Below are 26,623 nucleotides of genomic sequence, written 5' to 3' on the forward strand. Positions count from 1 at the left end.
AAAGTCAAGGGATCTGAATACTTTCCCGAATGCACTGTATACCTGATGAGATTTAGGATGAGGTTTTAAATATGGTTGTATCCTTTAGCCACAGTAATTAGTTGGTACAGTGCCTTGCAAAAGTATTCATCCCCCTTGATTTTTTCCCTATTTTGTTGCATTACAACCTGTAATTTAAATGGTCAGGGGTAAAGTTGTGGAGAAGTACAGATCAGTGTTGGGTTATAAAACAATATCCGAAACTTTGAACATCCCACGGAGCACCATTAAATCCATTATTAAAAAATGGAAAGAATATGGTACCACAACAACCCTGCAAAGAGAGGGCCGCCTACCAAAACTCACGGACCAGGCAAGGAGGGCATTATTCAGAGAAGCAAAAAAGAGACCAAAGATAACCCTGAAGGAGCTGCAAAGCTCCACAGCGGAGATTGGAGTATCTGTTCACAGGACAACTTTAAGCCGTACACTCCACAGAGCTGGGCTTTACGGAAGAGTGGCCAGAAAAAAGCCATTGCTTAAAGAAAAAAATAAGCAAACTCGTTTGGTGTTCGCCAAAAGCCATGTGGGAGACTCCCCAAACATATGGAAGAAGGTACTCTGGTCAGATGAGACTAAAATTGCGATTTTTGGCCATCAAGGAAAACGCTATGTCTGGCGCAAACCCAACACCTCTCATCACCCCGAGAACACCATCCCCACAGTGAAGCATGGTGGTGGCAGCATCATGCTGTGGGGATGTTTTTCATCGTCAGGGACTGGGAAACTTGAAGGAATGATGGATGGCGCTAAATACAGAGAAATTCTTGAGGGAAACCTGTTTCAGTCTTCCAGAGATTTGAGACTGGGACGGAGGTTCACCTTCCAGCAGGACAATGACCCTAAGCATACTGCTAAAGCAACACTTGAGTGGTTTAAGTGGAAACATTTAAATGTCTTGGAATGGCCTAGTCATTTAAATGTCTTGGAATGTCTTGGAATGGCCTAGTCAAAGCCCAGACCTCAATCCAATTGAGAGTATGTGGTATGACTTAAAGATTGCTGTACACCAGCGGAACCCATCCAACTTGAAGGAGCTGGAGCAGTTTTGCCTTGAAGAATGGGCAAAAATCCCAGTGGCTAGATGTGCCAAGCTTATAGAGACATACCCTAAGAGACTTGCAGCTGTAATTGCTGCAAAAGGTGGGTCAAAGTATTGACTTTGGGAGGGGTGGGGGGGGTGAATAGTTATGCACGCTCAAGTTGTCTGTTGTTTTGTCTTATTTCTTGTTTGTTTCACAAGAAAAAATATTTTGCATCTTCAAAGTGGTAGGCATGTTGTGTAAATCAAATGATACAAACAAATCCCAAGGGGGGTGAATACTTTCGCAAGCCACTGTACATGGCTGGAACGTCACACATTAGGCAACACGTATTAGGATGATATGGCAGAGGCACACAGGTAAACTCCCCCCTTTAGATTCACAACTTTGATCTTTTCCTTCTGTGGTAGATTGTTCAGAAGTCTGTGACTCTGCCATCTACAGTATACTGAACAAAAATTTAAATGCAACAATTTCATTGATTTTACTGAGCTACAGTTCATTTGAGGAAATCAGTCAATTGAAATAAATTAATTTGTCCCTAATCTGTGGATTTTATATGACTGGGAATACAGATATGCATCTGTTGGTCACAGATACCTTAAAAAAAGGAGCCTCACAATGGGCCTCAGGATCTCGTCATGGTATTGTGCATTCAAAATGCCATCGATAAAATGCAATTTTGTGTTCGTTGTCCGTAGCTTATGCCTGCCCATACCATAACCCCACCGCCACCATGGGGCACTCTGTTCACAACATTGACATCAGCAAACCGCTCGCCAACACGATGCCATACACGTAGTCTGGGGTTGTGAGGCCGGTTGGACGTACTGCCAAAATCTCTAAAATGACGTTGGAGGCGGCTTACGGTAGATAAATGAACATACAATTCTCTGGCAGCAGCTCTGGTGGACATTCCTGCAGTCAGCATGCCAATTGCACGCTCCATCAAAACTTAAGACATTTGTGGCATTGTGTTGTGTGACAAAACTTCACATTTTAGAGTGGCCTTTTGTCGACCCCAGCACAAGGTGCACCTGTGTAATGATCACGCTGTTTAATCAGCTTCTTGATATGCCACACCTGTCAGGTGGATGGATTATATTGGCGAAGGAGAAATGCTCACTAACAGGGATGTAAACAAATTTGTGCACAACATTTGAGAGAAAGATGCTTTTTGTGCGTATGGAACATTTCTGGGATCTTTTATTTCAGCTCATGAAACATGGGACCAACACTTTACATGTTGCGTTTATATTTTTGTTCGGTAGATGTTGTACTCTTTGTTACATGATGTAACCGGTCCCCAGCTACTTGTTGTTAACGAAGAATGTGACAAATACAATTCAATTTGATTAGATTTCCTTTAGCATCTCCTTATTTGTCTTACCTGGCAGTGTGAATTATCTTGAAGTGTTTTGTTTCCTCTGCTGTGATAGTAGGTCTTTAGATGGCTGTACGCTCCAGGTTTACAATACCTGGGAGAAACACAAACAGGAGAGCACCTCCTTTAACAGGCCATTAAACAAGTGATTTGTGTCTATTTGAGTAAGGGTATACCACAGTGGGATGGGTAATGTGGTTGTGGGGGGGGGGTGTGTGTGTGTGTGAGTGTGCAAGTGTGTGTGTGTGGGTTGGGTAGTGTGTGTGTGTGTGTGTGTGTGTGTGAGAGAGAGAGAGAGAGAGAGAGAGAGTGTGCGTGTCTACAATGGAAGAAGAGAGCCTCCCGTCCTTGGGATGGGTAATGTGTGTGTGTGTGTGTGTGTACTACTGTGTCCCGATCACTCACTACTGTTTGAATAGAATGGCCTTAGGGTTTCCAATTTTCATGCTCTGTCTTTCATTCAAAAAAGGAGGAAGAATATTGTGCTTTTAAATGTAACACTCTAAAATGCATTTTGCGGTTTAAATTGAATTATTTATGACGATGTAATTTACGAAATGTGGATGACTTTATGCTGCGTTGAATCTCTCTTCAATTCAAATCACAAGAATTTCAGGGTTCTACGTGGGTGGTAGAGACTTCAATTTAAGAGCTGGTTTATCAGTTGCTATGCTGGTTTATCAGTTGCTATGCTGGCTTATCAGTTGCTATGCTGGTTTATCAGTTGCTATGCTGGCTTATCAGTTGCTGTGCAAGTGTGGTCATGTCTATGTATGGCTAGTATTGACTTCTCAAATTCCTAGGGAGAATTTCTCCCATATTTGCTGGATTCTGTGGAGATGACATGGATTTGCCAAGGCTTTCGGGGCTCTCATTGTACAGTAACGTGATTATTTTCTAGTCTCTCAGCCTATACCACCTACACTATTGCCTAACACCCTCCATTGAATAAGGGAGCAATTTCCACAGTCATGATGCAATAAATTCTTTATTTTGCATGGAAGATATAAATATTGAATTGATAATGAATGTACACGACAATACATAGTTAAGTACATGTAGGCTGTTTGTTTACTACCTTATCATATTAAACTACACTATTGCCTAACACCCTCCATTGAATAAGGGAGCAATTTCCACAGTCATGATGCAAAAATTCTTTATTTTGCATGGAAGATATAAATATTGAATTGATAATGAATGTACACGACAATACATAGTTAAGTACATGTAGGCTGTTTGTTTACTACCTTATCATATTAAACTACACTATTGCCTAACACCCTCCATTGAATAAGGGAGCAATTTCCACAGTCATGATGCAATAAATTCTTTATTTTGTATGGAAGATATAAATATTGAATTGATAATGAATGTACACGACAATACATAGTTAAGTACATGTAGGCTGTTTGTTTACTACCTTATCATATTAAACTACACTATTGCCTAACACCCTCCATTGAATAAGGGAGCAATTTCCACAGTCATGATGCAATAAATTCTTTATTTTGCATGGAAGATATAAATATTGAATTGATAATGAATGTACACGACAATACATAGTTAAGTACATGTAGGCTGTTTGTTTACTACCTTATCATATTAAACTTATCCCAATGTTTTCTTAAACCCATAAACCATATTTGACCTAATATTGAAGTCCCCTGCATGTCGCAATGCAGATATAATCCTATTGTGGTATCATACGCTTCATGCTAGCATTAGTGATAGATAGCATCCACGTAGATAGATACCTAACGTGTATGCACTCAACTAGCCTTAGCGCCTGCTAACTGTGAGCAGATGGATTCTTAACCTCTACGGGATAGGTGTCCCGTATACGGGATGGTTGAGCTAATGTGCGCTAATGTGATTAGCATGACTGTTGTAAGTAACAGCAAACTTTCCAGGACATAGACATGTGTTATATGGGCAGAAAGCTTCAATTCTTGTTAATCTAACTGCACTGTCCAATATATTGTTTGAGGAGAGCGCACAACAACAAAAAAACGTATCACAGCAACTGGTTTGATACATTCACCTCTGAAGGTAAATAATGTACTTACATTCAGTAATCTTGCTCTGATTTGTCATCCTAAGGGTCCCAGAGATAAAATGTAGCTTAGTTTTGTTTGATAAAATCCATTTTTATATTCAAATGTAGGAACTTGGTTCTACAGTTTGAACCCCTGCTGTCTCTGGCTCTACACCCACCCTGCCCTGCCATCTAGATGTGTGAAAGTTAGTGTATTGTCATGAGCCCTCTCACTCCACTGGGTTACCACCTTAAGTTGTTTCCACTCTGCTCACCACTCTCTCTCTACTCAGCCTAACTAGCTCCACCTGTCCCTGCTCTGCTCGGCTCTAATTACTCTGCCAGCTGCGCTGCATTACCCACTAACCTCTCCCAGTATTTATAGCCCTGTCTTTCAGCTCTCCTGTGTCAGATCGTCTGCAAAGCTCACACCCGGAACCTGTTTGCTCGCGCTTCTGGCTCACCCTGGTTTTGTGACCCCGGACCTGCCTGGTTTTTGGATACTCTTCTGCCTCAGGAGATCCAGACCTGCTTCTGCCATTACGACTCCTGACTACTCTTCAATCCCGGTAACTCTGACCAGCCTTCTGCCTTGCTACTACGTGTTTTGGATTTCCCTTGAACTGTACTGCTGCCTGGTTTCATTCCGCCCCGTTGTGTCTGTGTTTCCTCCCCCCCCCAGGACTTCTGGACCACCAACCACCGGCGTCATCGGACGCATCGCTGCCACTGGGGGGAGGCACAGACCCAGCACATCGGACGGGATAACCCCTGGAGCCTTCACTCACTCCCTACATCCCTTTCCCCTTAAGTTTAAATAAACTTTCTGGTGTGACGCAATTGTGGTCCTCTTGTCGTCTGTCTGAACCGTGACATGTATAAACTAATGATCCATCATGTATGACATTCCTGGGAGTGTGTAAACTTACGTTTTGTATTACCATATCATTTCTGTATGTTCTCTATAGTTATGTACTTGAAAATGTATCAATTGACCAATTCGGCACATTTGGGCAGACTTGATACAAAATAGTCCAGTATTGCAATGCTTCACCGGATCAATCTGAAACTTTGCACACACACTCCTGCCATATAGTGGCCAAAATGTAAATTGCGCCTAAACTGCAATATTATATTGTGGCCTTTCTCTTGCATTTCAAAGAGGATTTTTTGTTTTTTTTCAGTTTTTTTGTTTGTATTATCTTTTACCAGATCTAATGTGTTATATTCTCCTACATTAATTTCACATTTCCACAAACTTCAAAGTGTTTCCTTTCAAATGGTATCAATAATATGCATATCCTTGCTTCAGGTCCTGAGCTACAGGCAGTTAGATTTGGGTATGTAATTTTAGGCGAAAATTGAAAAAAAAGGGTCAGATCCTTATAAGGTTAATGGGCTGGACACCAGTAACATTAGCGAGCTATCAGTCTGCAGCATGGAGGCGCCTGCAGGAAAGGATCAATGCCCCTCTTCCATTCGGCCTGCCTTGACGAAGAGGCCTCTCAGGAACTATCAGTCAATCTAGCGCTGGCAGGACCAAAGAACATAATCTGCCTCAAATAGGATTATGCAGGAATTTGCAGAGTATAGTTTAATCAATGATTGTCATACCGAGAACAAACATGCATGCCTCCCAGACAGATAGTATTATTTGGGGGGAGGGGTTGTCGGTATGTGGGTGGTGGGTGGTGGAAATCCCAATAATGTTGATTTATATTGACTAGTATCGATCAATATGAAGAGTAATGGCCTCGGATCATATACCTGCATGTACAGTATGTGATGTATGATGAATATCCACACCGTTTTTAAAAATGCAACAATTGACAGCAATGATATTCTATACAGTGTATTACTCAAGCTAGGCTACTAGTCAACCATTACTTAACAAAACTCGCTTATTGCAATACTGTAGCCTTGTGCTAAATGTTTATAGGAAAAGGACACTTTGGTAGATATTGACTAAAGACAAGCGCTTTTGGCCCATTGTAGCTAGGCTAAGATAAGCTATACGTGCATAACCACAGGAAGTAGGGGTGCTGAGGGTGCTGCAGCACCCCCTGAAAAATCTGAATTAAAAAAATATATATTAATAAAACAAATTTTTTTTGGGGGGGACAAAAAAATAATTCTCACAAAAGTTGTGCACTGGGGCTTTACTAGACATGTATTAGCGGACTGATATAGCTGTCTGTAGAGCGGGCAAAAACATTTTTTTCAGCAAATAGCAGCACCCCTACCCCCAAACTACTTCCTGTGACCATGTACACATGGTAAGTAACAGGTCACATTTCTGCTTGTGCTCCTCAAAGTTAATTGATGTCTACTGTGTATCATTTAACACTACTGAAGCAATTCTGTAAAGGTCTTATATACCCCCTTCGATTAAATCATTTCCGGACAGAAAGAACTACAACATAGTCTAGACATACTATCTGGCATCAAAATCGCCAATGCTTGCAATGACCTTGGAATGAATGCACACATTGGCCACGTTAATTCCCACAAGCGCACATATGGATATACGATTTCCCCAGGCCCACAGCAACACGGATAATATAGGAAGCCACAGCAGGATCTGGTGAAGCAAAGTATTGATTGGACTCTGCAGGGGAAAATGTGCAACTTGACAACACCCAACTGCCTGCATATCATGAGACGGGCAGCTTGTTCATTTCACGTAGAGAAATGTTCTCTCTTACACAATTTAAATTATAATATTTGATTGGCAGGTTTGGGAAATACAACCAAAATGGAGGGAAACACCACTGCTAGCATAGCATAGCCTAGCGCGCTGCTAATAACTTAGCACGTTAGCTTATTAGCATTCGTCCAACTCTGCTCTGTGGGAGAGGGTTTCCCCCAATCATGAGCGCTCTGCAGTCCTGATGCTCAGCTAACGCTCAGCCCTGTCCATGCATTATTAATGCGCCCTGCTCCTTGACTATGACTGATGTGCCCATCAGCCTCCTATACACCCCTGGGCCGATGAAGAGCAGGAGGCGGAAATACAGGCCAAAAAGAGCCTGCTCAGCAGATCAACTTCTGAATGGAATCCATCGGTATGACTCTCTCTCTCTCTCTCTCATTTTTTTTACATTTTACATTTTAGTAGACATTCTTATCCAGAGCGACTTACAGTTAGTGAGTCCATACATTTTATACTGGCCTCCCGTGGGAAACGAAGAGCCACGAAACGTAGAGCCATGCTCTACCAACTGAGCTACAGGGGACTCAATAGGTCATTAATCTCGGCAGGTTCCTCCACTGGCTCAAGATCTATCATAGTCAGGTCTTTGGTATTGACCTGGAATACAGCCATCTCCTGCTGGGTAACATAGTGTACATGGTGAATACAGCATCTCCTGCTGGGTAACATAATGTACATGGTGAATACAGCATCTCCTGCTGGGTAACATACTGTACATGGTGAATACAGCATCTCCTGCTGGGTAACATAGTGTACATGGTGAATACAGCATCTCCTGCTGGGTAACATAGTGTACATGGTGTCGCTAGCCAATGATGATCATGTCAGAGCAGGTCTGTTGTAACTTTACTTACAACAATTCAGTTGATTTGACCACTGCCTCTAAATACACTGTATTTCAGTATGAATTCCATACCCAACTGATGTCCTGCATTCTCCATTCACTGCTTTACATGTACCAGTGTTACCCCAGACAGCACTAATAGAATACCTCAGTTGTAAACTACAGTATATCTATGGTGGACGTGACCTTACTCACCAGGGGGTCTCATTGTTGTGGTATTTAGAAGATTTAAGTCTATTTAAAGCCCCCTACACCCCTACACAGACTGATTATTGTTTTTGGCATTCAGGACATCATGTGTTGGCAGAGCCCACAGTCTCCAAACCAATTTCCCATTATTAATAGATTAACCCCCATCTCTGAGGGTTTGATTAAAGGGGGAGCTCTACCAGCCACCTCACAAATCTGGAAAATGTTGTGGTTTTCATTATTCGCTTGGTTACGGTCTACTTCAATAGCAGTGGAGGCTGCTGAAGGGAGGACGGCTCATAATAATGGCTGGAACGGTGCAAATAGAATGGAATCAAACACATAGAAACCATGGAAACCATGTTTGATACCATTCCACCTATTCTGCTCCAGCTGTTACCACAAGCCCCTCCTCCCCAATTAAGGTGCCACCAACCTCCTGTGGTCAATAGTATTTCTGTAAACCCTTGAAGTAGCCTGCCATTATTGGTTGTTGTGAACGCTCTATGAACCTCTTTCTGTCTTACCAAGTTTAAGTCAGTTCCGTGAAGGCAAATTTAAGGGACATGAAACATAACGTTTGCCCATATGTTACATTGAAAGGAAATTAAACCAACTAATCAATCAATCAAATTGTCTTAGTACAGTGCATGTAACCTGCTGGGATCTGACCTCACTGGGTGACAAGGTCAAAGTAATTGACCTGAAGGGACAGTAGTGTAAAAACCTAATTAAGCAACATGTGGGCGAAAATCTTGGCGACACATTTCATAAATCCGTTGATATTTGGGGCCCATTTGAGAGCAGGTGCAACAGTTTAATCCAATGGATCAGTTAATTGGAAGATTATTTCATTTAAATTACTTTTCATATACGGTAGAGGCCTCTGTGACAATGTGTATGTGCAGGCATTCAGAAAACCTAATTTACCCCCTGACAAATCCAGTGCTGATAAATTACTTTTTCTAACAGTTTTTTTGAGTAGGGTGTATCGAAATTCTAGGCATTCTGACTGTAGAATACGATTTTCTTCCATTTGGCACCTAATTAACAGTATCCAGGCTTTGTTGCAATGGGGTCCATCAAGACCGATCTTGTCTGAGCAGAGGTGGGAGACTGGGTCATGCTGGTGGGTTAGTCATAGTCAGTTATGTCAACAAAAACATGTGATGTGATTGGCAAAGCTCATTGTTCTATCTGTGTGATTGGTGTGATGCCAAATCCAAACTGGCTTCCCTTGACACTTTTCTTTGGTGTTCCAGGACCATTCACAGTTGAGCTCACTCAGTTTAGCTCAACGCTGATTGGCTATTATTGTATAATTGTTTTATCAAGGGAGGCCAAATGCTCGCTGGCTTCCCTTGCATTCAATGCTACCGGCTGCAAAAATATCATCCTCTTTTTGATCAGACAGCCAGCATCAAATAGATGGGCTACACATGCAGAGACAGAGGGGCGCTGTTTCGCTCGCTCTGATGCTTTCTCCGATGAGATATATTCAGCCTCTTGCGAATTGAAGGAAAGTTATGTAACACAGAGAGACAAAAGATAAATAATTAAATCAATGTTTTTTTCTTTTTTTCGTGGTATATGTTTTGGGGAAGCCTGGCTTACCTTGGCATCCATGAATACACGCCACTGAAAATAGTAGCACTTTTAACACGTCATTGTATTTCGAATTTGTTGCACAATGATTGAGCTTATAAAAGCATGTTTCACTCCAGCAGCAACAAACAGCTGTTTGATGAGCTGTAGCAGCAGTTGTCACGATACATCGACTGGTATTTTAATCAATGAATAGGCTAAAATGCATTATTTCGCAATGGGATTTTATTTATTCTCCCGGACAATTGGCCAAGGACAATTTTATTGATCTGCTTTTCTTTTTTTTATCGGCCAAAAGCAGGCTATTACCGGCTAACAGAAATCCTTACACACACACTGACACATACACACACACACACACACTGACACATACACACACACACACACACACTGACACATACACACACACACACACGCACTGACACATACACACACACACACACACACACACTGACACATACACACACACACACACACACACACACTGACACATACACACACACACACACACACTGACACATACACACACACACACACACACACTGACACATACACACACACACACACACACACTGACACATACACACACACACACACACACTGACACATACACACACACACACACTGACACATACACACACACACACACACACTGACACATACACACACACACACACACGGCACTGCAGAGAGTCATGTCAGATATAATATTTTATGGGCAGAATGAGAGAGGGGAGAATGAGAGTAATCATTTTGGGTTACGCAAGGATCTTTCGATCTCTTCTGAAGTTTCCAATGTCCCCTCATCATTTTATGTTTGTAATGTGAAATCTGTAATTTCAACAGCCTGGCCTTCACTTTGTTTGGTTGGTGTTGAGGATTATTTGCACAGTGCTGATATTCTCTTATTCTTAAACAAACTTTAAACTTTAGAAAATGACACAGACAACGGCTTCTGAGTATATGTAAAATGTATTTAGTTATGCAATTGCAGACAGAAGTTAATACAGAGTCAACAGAATTTGTATAGCTCTTCATATGTTCTGCAAAGTGTCTAAAACTATCTCTGCTTTTCATACAAGCACGCCCCTCCCTGGCAGATCAGGAGCCACCTTGTTTTCTTCTTGTGGCTATGTGTAAGCAACGAGAAATTGTAACAATACAGGTCTATCTGTTCCTGAAGTTTATCTCCATCCCATGTCCTTGACTACACGCCCAGACCAGCTGCAGGGCGCTAGAGGGGAGCCTCCTCATGAAAAGCACAGCATTGGTAGTTAAAAAATGTCTCTACTATTGTTAAGCATATTAATTGTTAGCTATTAATATTAAACAAATCAGGTAAATACACGATCTTTCTCTCACATCGGTAAGCTTGGAATTATAAGTCTGCCTGAAATGTTGGTAGAAAAATGAGTTGTTCACATAATAGAGAACCTAGATCAGAGATAGAGGTAATCATTATGAAGACCTTAGATCAGCACTTACATAGGCAACTTCATCCCATGCAGATAGCCTACCTGCAGCCCTTTAGTATGGGCTCTGGGTAGAAGGTGATCCTATAGGCACAGATCTAGGATCAGCTTACCCTACTCTAATCCTTACTTTAACAATAAAGGACCGGTTGCAACAGTTGGGCGTAAAACGTTTAGTCTTAATTGCTAGGTCGGGCGTAGCTATGTTCGACTTTGGGATCAGAGTTTACACCTGTTGCACCAACCAAAAATAAGACTAGTTTTAGCTAAGTCCGATGTACCCGTTTTCCCTTTCATGAGATTTGATGCTTCATAATGATGGTTGCTAGGCAGCGCCCGTTACTAGGCTGTTACCATCCTCGTGGCAGTTCTAAACATTGTGAGGCAACGTTATTTTCGGAAGAAGCCTTTGACTGTCCTCCTGAACTGGCACAATAGGCCTGCACAGCACAGTCATTGGTTAGGCAGCAAGAAAGACCAGAGCAGGCCAGGGCTCAGGGTTGGAATATCCATTGCAGTGTGTAATGCAGCCTAGTTTTATTTACACCATCCCAGCAGCTATCTTAAAAATAGAATTTTGCTCTGTGCTTTTCCCAGCATGCAATTCATAACCTATAGCCTATAGGCTATGGATCATTTGATTGAGACCACACTAAATAGCCTATAGGCCCAGCGGAGAGTCAGAGGTGAGGGGCGGCAACGGTGCACACATCCATATATAGCCTAATAAGCAACTAATTCTAAAACACTGAGAAATATTGACATTTCATCAATTACAAATTACATGACCCTCCCCTGGACTAGATAAAAAATAAAATAAAATAAAAATTCCCCTTAACTGAAATTGAAAAAGCATGACCCTCCCCCATTTTCCTCCAGGTAACCGTTCTGTAAATTGTGATCCATCCCATAGTGAAACTTCCAAAGTCATCCAACCATTTTAAATACTTTCAAGCAATCCGTGTGTGGTCAACCATAATTTCAGCACCGTTACAATTGGGACAGCGTTATCACGTTGCTTTTAGACAAGCGTGGTGTGGTGGTGCCTGGGTATACACTTCCCAAACGGCCCACCTGGGCGAAGGAAAGGCACCCTGTGTGAAAAAATGACACTCTGAATTACCTAAAATGATAAATCCCATATTGGTCTTTCACAGTCAGGCCAACCCAAGCTGTACTGAGCAGTAGACTAATAATAGTCCTACTATTGAAACAGATAAATGAGTCTGTGAACGGAGTCAGAAATTCACATTTCTGATTTTGTAAAAAAAAAGAAGAATATGGTTTTCGCTCTCAAAGTCACACTTTTTGTTATAGAAAAACAACTAAATGTGATGTTCTATCTCCATAACAATGCTTAAACCAAATCAGGAGACCACTGTTGTTTGGTTAGAGGTGTTTCTGTAGCACATTACATACTTTGTAGCTAGTTAACATTCAATTGAGAAGGTTTTTAGGAAAGCCTTTTTATCTACCAGAAGATGGTTAGGCCTATCATTAGCATGCTTTTGTCACTTCAAGATTTTTCCTGTTCCTTAATTGTTTGAAACCTGGACCTTAACTTTCCATCTCTGTCCATGAAACAGCTTGCATGGGTGCGCATTTTAGAACTGTGTTTTCCCACAAATTGCATTTTGGAACGTAGGCCTTACCACCATGTGCACATTGCTGCACCTAAAATGTGAAGAAATAATTGTTTATCAATATTTTAAGCTTAACATTCTGATCTGTTCCATCAGCCTTATTAATTGATACAGCGTATACCTTCACTGCACTACTTTGATACGCATCGTGGGGAATAAGAAGTGAGTATACACAATGCCCACAAAAAATTAAGTGGGTATACGGCTTATACCTACCTATACCGTCCACTTCACCACTGCTCATCATGATAAATCAAACAATGTCCGATTTTTGTTTTCACAGAATATAAGTGTTGATATTTGGTTACAATTAGGCTGGGAAAATGTTAGCCAAATTGAGGTGAGTGTTCATGATGATAATCTTTAGTGTAGTTTGCCCATCAGTGTTATCAGAACATTCTGCTAGCATGTTAGCTAGCTAGCTATGTAGCCTACGCTAGCCTAGTATAACAGGTGGATTGTTTTGCCCTTCACTCACGATAATGCCTTTGGCTGACAAGAAACAAAGAGATCTGCTGTCAGATCTTAAAATGAATCTCGATGGTTGTACGGTCATCTCAAATAAAACTGTGAAGGACCTCAGCGTTACTCTGGACCCTGATCTCTCCAACGAACATATCAAAAATATTTTAAGAGCAGTCTTTTTTCATCTTCGTAACATTGTAGAAATCAGAAACTTTTTGTCCAAATTTTATGCAGAAAAACTAATCCATGCTTTTGTCATTTCAAGATTAAACTACTGCAATGCTCTACTCTCCTGCTACCCGGATAAGGCACTAAATAAACTTCAGCTAGTGCTAAATATGGCTGCTAGAATCTTGACTAGAACCCAAACAATGTATCATATTACCCCAGTGCTAGCCTCTCTACACTGGCTTCCTGTTAAGGCTAGGGCTGATTTCAAGGTTTTACTGCTAACCTACAAAGCATTACATGGGCTTGCTCCTATCTATCTCGCCGATTTAGTCCTGCCGTATATACCTACATGTACGCTACGGTCACAAGACGCAGGACACCTTACTGTTCCTAGAATTTCTAAGCAAACAGCTGGAGGCAGGGCTTTCTCCTATAGAGCTCCATTTTTATGGAATGGTCGGCCAATCCATGTGAGAGTCGCAGACTCGGTCTCAACCTTTAAGTCTTTACTGAAGACTCATCTCTTCAGTAGGTCCTATGATTGAGTGTAGTCTGGCCCAGGGGTGCGAAGGCGAACGGCAAGGCACTGGAGTGACAAACCACCCTTGCTGTCTCTGCCTGGCCGGCTCCTCTCTCTCCACTGGGATTCTCTGCCTCTGACCCTATTACGGGGGCTGATCACTGGCTTGCTCGCGCTCTTCCATCCTTCCTGTCCTCGGGCTCATGCGGTCGGGAGCTCTTCGTGGGCTATACTCAGCCTTGTCTCAGGGTAGTAAGTTATTTTCGGGCCTGTTTATTTCCCTTTAGTGGTGTGGAGCTGTACTTTCGCAAAGTGGGTGGGGTAATATCCTGCCTGGTTGTCCCTGTCCAGGGGTAACTTTTTAGGGGGCCACAGTGTCCCCGACCCCCCCTGTCTCAGTCTCCTGTATCTATACTGCAATAGTCTATGTGCCGGGGGGCCAGGGTCAGTCTGTCATTTCTGGTGTAATTCTCCTGTCTTATCTGGTGTCCTGTATGATCTTAGATATGCTCCCTCTAATTCTCCCATCTCTCTCTCTCTCTCTCTCTCTCTCTCTCTCTCTCTCTCTCTCTCTCTCTCTCTCTCTCTCTCTCTCTCTCTCTCCCCCCTCCCGGGGGACCTGAGCCCTAGGACCATGCCTCAGGACTACCTGACCTGATGACTCCTGGCTGTCCCCGGCCCTAGTCCACCTGGTCGGGCTGCTGACCCAGTGTCTGCTGTTCTGCCTGCGGCCCCCCCCCCTTGCACCCTCTACAACCACTGTGATTATTATTTGACCCTGCTGGTCTTCTATGAACGTTTGAACATCTTGAAGAACGATCTGGCCTTAATGGCCATGTACTCTTATCTCCACCCGGCACAGCCAGAAGAGGACTTCAGAGCCTGGTTCCTCTCTAGCTTTCTTCCTAGTTTTTCCTAGCCACTGTGCTTCTACATCTGCATTGCTTGCTCTCTGGTGTTTTAGGCTCAGTTTCTGTATAAGCACTTTGTGACAACTGCTGTTGTAAAAAGGGCTCTATAAATACATTTGATTGATTGATTGACTCACATAGTAGCCTAGCCTAGGCTATATCCCGACTAAAAGCCCTTGACTTGACTGATAATCAATCAATGTGATTTTGTTTAACTGAATCTGTATATTTGGTTATTTGATCTCTGGCTGGGCAAATAAGTGGAGGTGGCAGCTCATCTATTAATTTGCTAATATCTGATCAGACACATTTAGCATGCCATTAACACATTTAGCATGCTATTGACACATTTATCATGCTATTGACACATTTATCATGCTATTGACACATTTAGCATGCTATTGACACATTTAGCATGCTATTGACACATTTATCATGCTATTGACACATTTATCATGCTATTGACACATTTATCATGCTATTGACACATTTAGCATGCTACTGACACATTTATCATGCTATTGACACATTTAGCATGCTATGTAGCATAAATCAATTTTGCTATTGAATCGGGCATAGGCAACTCGAAAAGCCCTTAAAGATGATGAAATATGAACACGAGACTCACATCCTTTTTGAAAATAGAGATTGCTATTATTTTATGTGCATATCATGAAAGAAGATAGTCCCAATTTACAGTTTTTTACGATTGCTTACACACTAAAATTAAACTTTTCCCACAATTAGCAAAACCTTACACTCAAGGAGCAAAACACAAGGCTAGATTTGCACAACTGTAAGCACATTGTCAGCTTCACGCTATTTGCAAAACATTACACACAGTGATTTGCAAAACACTAAACACACTTGTATACATCAGACACAGAAGTATATCATGATGTCACTTCCTTGCAATTCCAAAGCACTGACTGTCAAATTACCACACCTATGAGCCAATCTGTTAAACACAGCCATCAGGTGCACAAACACATGATTGCTAAATTGTAGACACACCAATCAGGTTTAAGCACTATAAAAATGCAGCAGGTAGGTTCACCTGCCTTCAACCAAAATGGAAGGAGTCAGAAGAAGTGTGAGGGTGAGAGGAGGAGTACACAGAGGAGGAGAAGGAGGTAGAGGAAGAGGCAGAGGCCGAGCCAGAGGTCGAGGAAGACCTGAAGCAGGAGGAGAACGTGCACAAAGAAGAAGAGGACCAAACTTATCAAATGACATTCGTGCAACACTAATGGACCATGTTGTGAACCACGGATTGACGCTGAGGGAGGCTGGACTGAGAGTTCAGCCAAATCTTAGCAGATATACAGTGGCAACTGTCATAAGGACTTTTCGACAGGAAAACAGGTAAAAGAAGTTCTGTCTACAGTTACAGTAATCAGCCGCTTATTGTATGCACCATATCAGCACTTGTGATACCCCTTCCTGTGACATTGTACAGTAAGTTACATGTATTATTCTCTACATAGGATTGAGGGTCGGGAACAACAAGGAGGAAGGGGGGCCATATTCACGCAAGAACAGGAGAGAGAGATAATAAACATGGTTTTGGCCAATAATGCTATCAGGCTCAGAGAACTACAAGCCAACATTATCGGTGACCATGCCATTTTCAATAATGTCCATCAGGTCTCTCAGTCAACACTGGCACGCATTCTGAAAAGACATCGGGTTCAAATTAAACAACTTTATCGAGTGCCTTTTGAGCGGAATTCAGAGAGGGTCAAACGGCTGCGGCATGAGTATGTGGAGGTTTGTATTGTTCACTTTAGCACTGTGATGTTGCATACTGCACACATGACTTTTTTACTTTGACTGTATACTAGACCTATCCTGAACTACACAATCTTGTCTTTTACTGTATTTCAGAGAGTTTTGCAGATGGATGCTGAGGAAATCCTGCATGAATTCATATATATTGATGAGGCAGGGTTCAACCTCACAAAATCAAGAAGGAGAGGCAGAAATATCATTGGCCACAGGGCTATAATCAATGTCCCAGGGCAACGTGGGGGTAACATCACCCTTTGCGCTGCCATTTCATAGCATGGGGTTCTCCTCCGTCATGCCAAAATGGGCCCTTACAACACACCTCACATTCTCGCATTTTTGGACCGATTGCCCCACATCGTCACAGCAGGTAATGAAATGCACCAGATGCAATACACTGTCATCTGGGACAATGTGCCATTCCACCGCTCTGCTTTGGTCCAGAACTGATTTCAACACCATCCACAGTTGACAGTCCTATACCTTCCACCATACTCTGCGTTTCTAAACCCTATCGCAGAGTTTTTCTCTGCATTGTGGTGGAAGGTTTACAATCTCCAGCCCCAGGCTCAGGTACCCCTCATTCAGGCCATGGAGGACGCCTGTGACCAAGTCGACGCCGCAGCTGTGCAAGGATGGATTCGACATTCAAGACGGTTCTTCCCGCGTTGTCTTGCTAATGAGGATATTGCTTGTGATGTTGATGAAATTCTCTGGCCAGATCCAGCTAGGCAAAGAGATAATGTATAGTATGTTTACTGTAGTATTTTCTGTACAATATTGTCAGTTTTTTTCAGATAATTTTTTATGTTTGTTGTTGTTGTTATTTACTGTAATTGTAACCTGTACTGGATACAGTATTTTACGTTTGTCTGTTGTTTGCTGAGATAACAGTGTTATGCACAGGGGCGGTGTGTTCAATAGGGCGATATGGGCGACGCACTGCCAAACGGGAAAAGGAAGGGATTTTTTTTCTAATCAATTATATCACGGCAACAGTAGTTATCAGTGTTGTAATGTCCAATCAGGCTAAAGTCGTGCTTCAAATGGCTCCCCCCCCTTTTGGGGCGATTTCAGTCAGGTTGAAAATCGCCCAGAAGTCTGTCATAGACTCCCATGTAAAATCTATTTTTTTCAAATTTCAGAGCTTTCAATACAATCTCTATGGGTGTCTGAGGGCTTGCACTTACGCGCTTTTCGTCATACGTAACGTAACCATGAACGTAACTAAGAAAAGAGCGGATTGTGTCTTTGAAAGAAGTTCCTTTTTGTCGGCGAACAAATGAAGATAAATTGGCAACGAAACAATTAGGACCTCCCAGACCAAATTTAATAATTCAACAGGTTTCTACTAAAGGCGGAAAGTCCTACACCCGAGGATTTTCCAAAAATTGGTACCAACGAAAAAATAACATTCCCACTCAACTGGATGAGGGATACAGGCTAGCTGTCCGCCGCCACAACGATGAGGTTAGTGTTGATAATCACAAGTTTACTGGAGAACTGAGACCAAGTAGAGACTTTGGACAGGGTGGATATGGTATAATAAAGGCAGTTTATTCAGAGGTAAAGATATCTGGAATCGCGTGCACGGACCCGTTCGTCAAACTCTTAGGGAGCTATACATTAAGCCCCATTACTTACCATATCAGATAAGAGAAATTGCTGCAGCTACATATATTTTACATCCTGGCCCTACATAGTTCACTATTTGCATCACTTACCAAAATATTACATGTGGTCATATATGCTTGGAAAGTGGAGATGCCATAGAACGTCAAAAAAGTAAACATTGCTGGAGACACATTGCCGTTTTGGAGAAGACATCGCGTTTGCTAGCGAAGAGATTTGTTGTGGCAAATGAACTTGGGCTGGGAATTGCCAGGAACCTCACGATAAGATATATGCATTGCGAGTCTCATGATTCTATACGTATTGCGATTCGATACTGTGATTTTATTGCGCACCATATGTCTGTTGCAGAGGGATCAGAAAGCCATGAGAACGAGTTTTGATCAGTCATGGAAATAAAAGTGCTGAAAACAAATTGGCTCCCAATGTGAAAAGATTGAGAACAAGCTATGAAGGAACAATAATGGTGTTTTGGTGCAGGTACAGCCAACTAGCGCTAAAATATTGTGATATTGTCAATACAGTATATCGTAAAGTATCACTATGTAACTCGATTTCTTTCACCCCAATCCCTCAAATTAACGGTAAATAACTGAATTGTTTGCCCCACATTTAGCTAAGATGATTAGCTAGCCAGCTAAAATGTTTTATTTAGTTAGCAGTCGCATCTACAATAGTTTACTGTCAATAACATGTCTCCAAAAATGACGTGGTGTCTCCAATTGTGTTGACATTTTACAATTGCGATGCGCATCCATGAGTATCCACTTTCTGTAGCTCAGCTGGTAGAGCACGGCGCTTGTAACGCCAAGGTAGTGGGTTCGATCCCCGGGACCACCCATACACAAAAATGTATGCACGCATGACTGTAAGTCGCTTTGGATAAAAGCGTCTGCTAAATGGCATATTATTATTATTATTATCTGAAGAGAGCCCCGAAACATTGTGTGCAGACATTTTATGCAATAAATGAAGTAGGTTGAATCTAGTAGTTCTGATCTTCTGATTGGTCCTGATGAGTTGGGCGAGGTCCCCTCCAGGCTACTGTCACTGTTGCATTGGCTCTGAGTCGGGTTCTCTGTCTTCAAATGTTCAGCCTAAGAGAGGGGATTTTTGTGTGTGTGTGTGTGTGTGTGTTTTAACAGTGATGATGTGTGTGTGTGTGTGTGTGTGTGTGTGTGTGTGTGTGTGTGTGTGTGTGTGTGTGTGTGTGTTTAACAGTGATGATGTGTGTGTGTGTGTGTGTGTTTGTGTGTGTGTGTGTGTGTGTCCTCAGAGCAAGAACTCGTGAGTTGGAAGAACTGAGAGGCCTATGGCGTGGGTGTTGTCCTTGGCCACCTGCTGACAAGGCTGACAAGATAGGACCCTTTTGTCCATTGTTATTGGATAGGAACAGAACTTATAACCAGCTCCTGACCTAAATAGATCTTAGCACAACATTTTACTCAACATATCATATTCCATATTCACTATAACAAATATATTTACTACGACATTAGCAAGAACCGCCACATCCTCAGCCGGCTAATCCAGTGTGTGAAGTTTTTGCGGAGTGTTTGAGTTAGCTTTGCGAGGCAAAGATGAAACTGAGGGCTCCACCAACCCTGGTAAGCCAACACTTTTGAGATCAGTCAATAAATGCTTCTGGTATTGACTTATATGCTGCCCCTGTCTTCATGTTGTTGCTGGACATATCTTTTTTTAAATGTGTGTAGGTCACCTAAATCATCAGAAAAATTGCCCCCCCTGAGATTTTTTTCAGGAGCCGCCACTGGTTATGCACACTACTGTAGTAGCATGAAAACTGGGACATGTTTTGTTGTGATTCTCCATGTTGACATGTTGACTGATTTGGGTATATGGAGAGAAATAAATGATATTTTTCCTCAGTCTGCAGCATTGGTCTTGTGTAGTGTTTGTATAGTTGCACTTTTTCTGTGTACTTCATTTACAGTACTCTAATCACTGAGAATTAGACTTGCTAAAAGTGTTTTAGATTAGCAACAGCAGTGTGTAACTGGTTCAAAAAGATTGAAGTCATATGAAATGTGTGTGTTTCATATGGTAACAAAATATTGTTTTTATGAAGTCGTGTATAGTTTTGACAAAAGTGTTCCATTTTGCAAATTATCTGAAGTGTTGTGCTACTTTGGTGTAGGGTTGTGCTAATTGTGTGTAGTGTTTCGACAAACCGGGCCCTGTTTTCAAAATTGTGCTTAAACAATTGAAAAAAACTGTAACACCCTACTCCTCCTCCCTACTAGGCATAGAATCTACACCCAGGGCCCAGGTGTAGCTCATGGATGGGCTACGCCCAAGTGGTGCAACAGGTCAAATTTTTAGGACCGGCGTAGAGCACATTTTACGTTGGAAGTAGAGTTAAAAACCACTTACGACCAACTGGTGCAACCCACTTACGACCAACTGGTGCAACCCACTTACGACCAACTGGTGCAACCCACTTACGACCAACTGGTGCAACCCACTTACGACCAACTGGTGCAACCCACTTACGACCAACTGGTGCAACCCACTTACGACCAACTGGTGCAACCCACTTACGACCAACTGGTGCAACCAGCCCCAGGAGGAATAACACAAAACTGACCTTAGATCACTATGTATCCAGAGATGGCATCACCCTACTCTCTCAGTTTGGCAAGGGGATCTTTGGCTGGACACGTGGATCTTTGGCTGGATTAGGGGATCTTTGGCTGGATTAGGGGATCTTTGGCTGGATTAGGGGAGATTAGTCACGGAAACACCACAAGAAAGGAATTTGGTCTCTTAAAAGGAACTTAATCACCATCTCTCCAACGCAACAGAGGTGATGCGGTTAACCGCTGACTTTGATCAGTAACCTTGGCTAGGACCTTGCCTTGACTAATACCTAGACTTTAGCTCTGCCGCCTAACACAGTCTTGTGGCACCCAGGGGACCTGGGTCCTAATCCGGCCGGTCCCACAAACAAACAGACATAGAATTGCCTATCGTACCAGGCCAAATGTATTCCCAAATCAAATGGAAGACAGTATGTTCTCTGTTTCAGTGGTAGTTCAGGGAGTGTGCACAAGACAGCAGTAAAAGCCCAGTTTGCCTAGCGACAGTACAGCAAGCAGCTTGTGCAAAAGGACTGGTAGGAGATGTGGAATGTGTGAGAGAGTATGTGTGGGAGACAGGCAGCACATGTATTTGTTACCCCCAAGTGACATCCTAGACTGGGTTGGGAAGGACTACATTATGTGGTGATGGCTATTCACTCTAACCACGGAGTTGGTTCAAACGATTCACTCTGACCTCAGAGTTGGTTCATACGATTCACTCTGACCTCAGAGTTGGTTCATACGATTCACTCTGACCTCAGAGTTGGTTCATACGATTCACTCTAACCACAGAATTGGTTCATACAATTCACTCTGATTACAGAATTGGTTCATATGATTCCCTCTGACCACAGAGTTGGTTCATACGATTCAATGTGCTGCATTGGCACTCCCTATGCGCTGTTGGTATTCAACAGGGGTCTTACCTGATCCCCAAAATATGGTGTGTGTGTGTGTGTGTGTTTGTGCATGCATGCGTACCTGCCTGCATTCCTGTGTGTGTGCACGTGTACATGTACGTGTGCATGTGTGTGCACGTGTATAGTACTATGAATAAGGGGATCCCATTGATCTCCATTCCCAACAGGAATGCTGCATTGCAGCTCCTCTAACTGCTGCAGCATCAGGTAATTACAGTAGCAAGGAGGGAACCTCTGTCATCTTCTCAGGCTCTGACAGCTCCACTAGAAAGGGGTGGGGGGGGGAGGGTACATATACAACCACGAGACACTGAGAGATTGCAATGTGGAAGTACTGTAAATAACCCTTGCATTGGGGAGACCAGAGAGTTGAGCTATTACCACTTGAACTCACAGAGCTAGAAGGAAAATGGCTGCTCACACAAGCGTGTCTGGAGAGGGAGTTAGCTCTCTTGCTCTGTCCCCAAAAAAGGCTCTGGCAGCAGCACAAAAGCAGGCAACAGACAAGAGGGGCCGGACTTTTCTGCTTGCAGGCCTTTAGAGGTGGTCTCAGCTGTTTGTGGAAACGTCCTTCCTGCGGCATCCTATATGTGACATTTACATTCCAGGGAGGAAACAGAGAGAGGAATGGGCAAGGTGCCGGTGGTATACATGCACAATTCGGGATGTTGAAGGGACTGTATGTGTGTGGAGCCCTCGCTGTGTGTGTGTGTGTGGAGCCCTCGCTGTGTGTGTGTGTGTGTGTGTGTGTGTGTGTGTGTGTGTGTGTGTGTGTGTGGTGGAGCCCTCGCTGTGTGTGTGTGTGTGTGTGGAGCCCTCGCTGTGTGTGTGTGTGTGTGTGTGCGTGTGTGTGAGGAGCCCTCACTGTGTGTGTGTGTGTGGAGCCCTCACTGTGACTGTCTAAACAGCCTATAGAGCTGCTTTTCAGATGCAAACTATTTTGTGTTCTCCTTTAATATGCACAGTGGAAGAGAGGCTCCATTCTTTGTTGCAGCATGACTAAGTAAGATTTTGACCATTGTCACTGAACCCCTAGGACCAACAGCCTGGAACGACATATATTATTATGGATTATGCAGTGTAGTTGTGTTTGGCCACTTTAAGTAATTTTGATAAATGGAATCTGACAATATAGATACACTGAGTTTACAAAGCATTATGAACACCTGCTCTTTCCATGACATAGTCTGACCAGGTGAATCCAGGGGAATCCAGAAGGTGCCAGGTGCCAGGTGCATCAGTTTGTGTCAAGAACTGCAACGCTGCAGGGTTTTTCACGCTCAACAGTTTCCTGTGTGTATCAAGAATGGTCCACCACCCCAAGGACATCCAGCCAACTTGACACAACTGTGGGAAGCATTGGAGTCAACATGAGCCAGCATCCCTGTGGAACGCTTTCGACACCTTGTAGAGTTCATGCCCCGACGAATTGAGGCTGCTCTGAGGACAAAAGGGGGAAGGTGTTCTTAATGTTTTGTACACTCAGTGTATATTTCCCTTGATACTATTGTTATCACTTCTCTGGAAGCTGCCCCAGGAAACTGCCGTTGACTTACTGTGAGGAAATTGTTCAGCCAAGATTATGATGTCTCAAAGTAAGTTGTGTCAGTTCTTTTAACGGGTTATTTCCATAAACCAATAACCTGTTATAAATGGTTGTATGTCACCCTGTATGACAGTATAATTAAGCAATAAGGCAAGAGAACCCAGGGATTATCGTGAATAACATCCGACTAAGAGCTGCACGACGCGAAGCAGAGTCCAAAACTATGGTCATTGTCATGTCATGTCAGACCTTTGGTGTTGGTAAGACAGCTCAAACAGATCTAGAACCAGGCTAATTCAAAAATAGAATTCCCTTATATAAATGTCCAAATTTTTTGTTTATTTGTGTACTAGAGACATACTTTGCTCAAAGGAAGTTGTCAGTGTGAGGAGCAGTGCATTATGGGTTGAATGGCCGTGTGAACCCCAGTCTGATGAAAGGTAATTGGTTTGAAAGAACCAATGAGTAATAAGTAATAGTTACACACAAAGTCCTCTTTTTTTTAAGAACACAATGTTTACATTAATCTTCGGAAATGTATACTAAGTCGGAACATCGCTCATGGCTGGCAAGGTCAGTCAAATGCCATTGGATGCCTGTTTAGCAGTTGGCACGACATTGTCACATTACAGTTTTTGCCTATTGCTTACACACTTTTTGCAGAATTTGGCTCATTATGTCAAAACTCAACACACAAGCCAATCAGACATAGCACTTGGAGATTAACAACTCACATATATGCCAAAATGAAACACTGTAATCAAAACTTAACACTCCTTTCTAAAAATGAAATTCTTGCAACAAAACCATACACACAAGCAACATTTGAATTACTCTTTCATATCACCAGCAACACACTGATGGGCTTTATATAAAACACTGCAGTCTTTGTGTTTCTATTTTTATTGTCATTTTATTGTCATTGTCTTCTGTAAAACTCAAAAGTATGATTTCTGCAGTAATCAAACAGTATTTACAAAAAAAAAAAAAAAAAAAAAACATTCTTACAGATATTCTTAACATCAAATTTAGCAACAAAACAAAAGTAAAAAAACAAAACAATTAGTGGATAAATTGCTATTGGGGGAAAAAACATATACCGTATTTTCCGCACTATAAGACGCACCGGATTATAAGGCGCACCTTCAATGAATGGCCTATTTTAGAACTGTTTTCATATATAGGGCGCACCGGATTATAAAGCGCATAGAATAGAAGATACTGTAGTCAAACGTTTGACTGGGGTTGCGTTATGCATCCACTAGATGGAGCTGTGCTAAAAGGAATGTCAACAAAACAGTCAGATAAAGTCAAACTTTATTAAGCGTTCTGACAACTCCGTTCACTCCCATGGTAATGTTGTTCAAACGTTAATGTGCATATTAACAATATCTCCCAGCCTTGCTCACTCTTCTCCCAAACGTGGAGGGGAACCTTTCCCTGATTCAGTAAACACGTAGTAAAAGAAACAGTCTGATACCACTAAATCAAACGTTAGTGCATAACTCAACATTGTTCAGTTACATATAACACGTAAAGCTCACTTTTTCAGTTCATTCCCCGTCCACGAACCCCTCGAATTCTTCTTCTTCAGTGTCCGAATTGAACAGTTGGGCGACTACGGCATCCAACCTGCCCGGCTCCCTCTCGTCATTATCCGAGTCAGTGTCGCTGTTGTTGCCTGGCAGTTCAGAGATTATTCCTGCCTTCGTGAAAGCTTTGACCACAGTTGAGACCGATATATCAGCCCAGGCATCCACGATCCATTGGCAGATAGTGGCGTAAGTCGCCCGGCGCTGTCTCCCCGTCTTGGTGAACGTGTGTTCACCTTCTGTCATCCACTGCTCCCACGCAGCTCGCAGTCTAGCTTTGAACGCCCTGTTGACACCAATATCTAGCGGCTGGAGTTCTTTAGTTAATCCACCCGGAATGACGGCAAGCTCCGAATTAGTTTGCTTCACTTGTTTTTTGACAGCATCGGTGATATGGGCGCGCATTGAGTCGTAGATCAATAGGGACGGAGCTGTGTGGAAAAAGCCACCCGGTCTCTTGACGTAAATTTCTCTCAGCCACTCACTCATCTTTTCCTCATCCAACCATCCCTTCGGGCTAGCTTTGATTACGACGCGGCTGGAAAGTTTTCTTTTGGCAAGGTCTTCCTCTTGAAAATAATCATGGGTGGAAGTTTCTGGCCATTAGCCTGGCAGGCGAGAACTACAGTGAAGGATGACTTCTCATTCCCTGTGGTGCGTACAGACACCGTACTGGTCCCCGTTTTCTCCACAGTGCGGTTCACGGGAATATCAAAGGTGAGTGGAACCTCGTCCATGTTGGTGATGTGCTCTGGCCGGATCTTCTTTTCAGTGATCTTCTTTTTGCAGTATGCGCGGAAAGTGACCAGCTTTTCTTGGTAATCTTTTGGCAGTTGCTGCGAGACGGTAGTTCGTGATGCGGATGGAGAGATTACGTCTTTTCATAAAACGAAAGCACCAAGAAGGACCGCCTCGAAATTCATCGATTGTCATGTCCCGTGCTAGCGCTGTTGCCTTCATTCGAATAGTGACTGTAGAGACGCTTCTACTTGCTGCTCTCTGTTCAACAACCCACTGTTCGAGTTTGTCCTCTAACTGTGGCCATCTCGCTTTGTTCCCTCTGAAACTATGTTTAGTCTTCTTTACTTGGCGCAGGTCATCTTCTTGCTTCCTCCACTTCCGTACCATTGATTCATTAATGTTGAATTCTCTCGCTGCTGCTCTATTCCCATATTCTACTGCATGACCGACAGCCTTGAGCCTGAACTCTGCGTCGTAAGCGTGTCTCTTGAAAGGTGCCATTTTGGGGTCTTTATACACACACAAGTGGTGTGGGACTGTGAGTAAGCACAGTACCGGTGTGTACTGGCTACCGTAATGCTGCAAGTGGTGCTGCTTTGTAGTTTACCAGTCGTACTGAAACATTTCATTATTATTAAATAGTTTTTATTGGTTTTTCATACTGAAACATTTTGACAGAGCGCCTTGAGCGCTGTGTACAACCAGTATGGATCAACCAATTAACCAATTGATCCATATATAAGGCGCTCCGGATTATAAGGCGCACT

The sequence above is a fragment of the Coregonus clupeaformis genome, chromosome 15 (genome assembly GCF_020615455.1).
Source record: "Coregonus clupeaformis isolate EN_2021a chromosome 15, ASM2061545v1, whole genome shotgun sequence".
Classification (NCBI taxonomy): Eukaryota; Metazoa; Chordata; class Actinopteri; order Salmoniformes; family Salmonidae; genus Coregonus; species Coregonus clupeaformis.